Genomic DNA, 1,781 nt, shown 5'->3' with positions numbered 1-1,781 from the left:
GGAATGGACTAGACGACCTCTCGAGGTCCCTTCCAGTCCTATGATTCTATGATTTCTTTCTGTTCTTACAGGTCACAGTTTTGTCTGAATAAATGTCCATGGCAAACCAGACAACGGTGATCGAGTTTGTTCTCCTGGGACTTTCCAGTGACCTGCAGCTCCAGACTTTCCTCTTCCTGGTGTTCCTAGTTATTTACCTGACCACCCTAGGGTGCAATATGGCCATCATGTTGGTGAGAAGGGCTGATCCCCACCTGGATACCCCCATGTATTTCCTCATTTCCCATTTATCCTTCTCAGATATCTGCTTCTCCTCAGTAACGGTGCCTAAGATGCTGGAGACCCTCTTATCGGAGCCGAAAACCATTTCTGTCAGCTGCTGCTTTGCCCAGGTGTTCCTCCTCCTGTCAGGGTGTAGTGAGGTTTTCATTGTCTCAGTGATGGCTTACGACCGATACGCTGCCATCTGCAACCCGTTGCGTTATATCAGGACAATGAGCAAACACATCTGCAGTCAGCTGGTGGCTGGTGCATGGCTGATTGGATCTTTGTATGCCCTCATCAACATGCTCCGTCTGTCAGCCTTACATTTCTGTGGGCCTAATGCAATCAACCATTTCAGTTGTGAGCTCCTCTCCCTGGTGGCCCTGTCCTGCTCTAAGACGCTTTGCTCTGATGATAGGTCTGGTCTTGTTCTCTCTTACCCTGGGCTCCTACATTTATACCCTCACCACCATCCTGAGGATACGCTCTGTGGAAGGCAGGCGTATAGGCTTCTCTATCTGCAGCTCCCACCTCATTGTGGTGGGTTTATGCTACGGGACAGGCTTGCTTAGGTATTTCAGACCCAATTCGGCCTCCTTGGTGGTGCTAGATGGCCTGGTGTCCATCCACTACAGTATCTTAACCCCCATGTTTAACCCCCTCATCTACAGCCTGAAAAACAAGGAGGTGAAGGCAGCTCTGAGGAGACTACTGAGGGGAAAGAACCACCTGGCTCTCAAGTAACCCAAACACCATGATGTTGAATGTGTAATAAAGAAGCAGAGAAGTGTTGATAGCTGACTGCTCAGGTTCTCTACTAGTGTATAGTGCGGTGAGACTTTAAACCTATGTATTCGTAACCAATTGGGGTTAGGTTGTGAGGTCATCTCAGTCATCTTCAGGGACAAGTAGGGTGGGGTTCTCAAAGCCCTCAAAAGCCAGGACCTCTGGGCATTTGGAGAACTTTCCACAGTTTTGACTGGACTTTCCCCACTCTGTGCTGATGGTTTGTTGGCTCCAACATAAGAATGTAAGAATGGCCATGAACTTATCTAGTTCTTTTTTTAACCCTGCTATAGTCTTGGCCTTCACAACGTCCTCTGTCAAAGAGTTCCATATGTTGACTGTTTGTTGCGTGTTCGTTTTAAACCTGCTGCTTATTAATTTCATTGGGTGATGCCTAGTTCTTGTGTTATGAGAAGGAGTAAATAACACTTCCTTATTTACTTTCTCCACACTACAAATGATTTTATAGACCTCTATCATATCACTTTTAGTTGTCTCTTTTCCAAGCTGAAAAGTCCCAGTCTTATTAATCTCTCCTCATATGGCCCCCTCTCCCTGGAATGTCCCCTCTGCCTTCACTTTTCTTTCCACTTACCTGATCGCCTCCATCTTTAAAAAGTTGATTAAATAACTTGTATTTGCTTTAAATTGTATGTAATGATCAGTGGGTCAGGGAAGTGTCCAGTGCAGAGAGAGTACCCTTGCCCCTGTCCTAGGTGACCACAGCAGGA

General features: G+C 46.5%; 1 pseudogene; it reads left to right on the top strand.

Moving 5' to 3' along the window:
• The first annotated feature begins 98 nt into the window (after positions 1-98).
• Positions 99-1,008, top strand: LOC117885459 (annotated as a pseudogene).
• Positions 1,009-1,781: the final 773 nt, after the last annotated feature.

Source organism: Trachemys scripta, chromosome 12 (genome assembly GCF_013100865.1).
Source record: "Trachemys scripta elegans isolate TJP31775 chromosome 12, CAS_Tse_1.0, whole genome shotgun sequence".
NCBI classification, from domain to species: Eukaryota; Metazoa; Chordata; order Testudines; family Emydidae; genus Trachemys; species Trachemys scripta.
The sequence above is the reverse complement of the archived record's forward strand: the minus strand, read 5'-3'. Positions and strand labels throughout refer to the sequence as shown.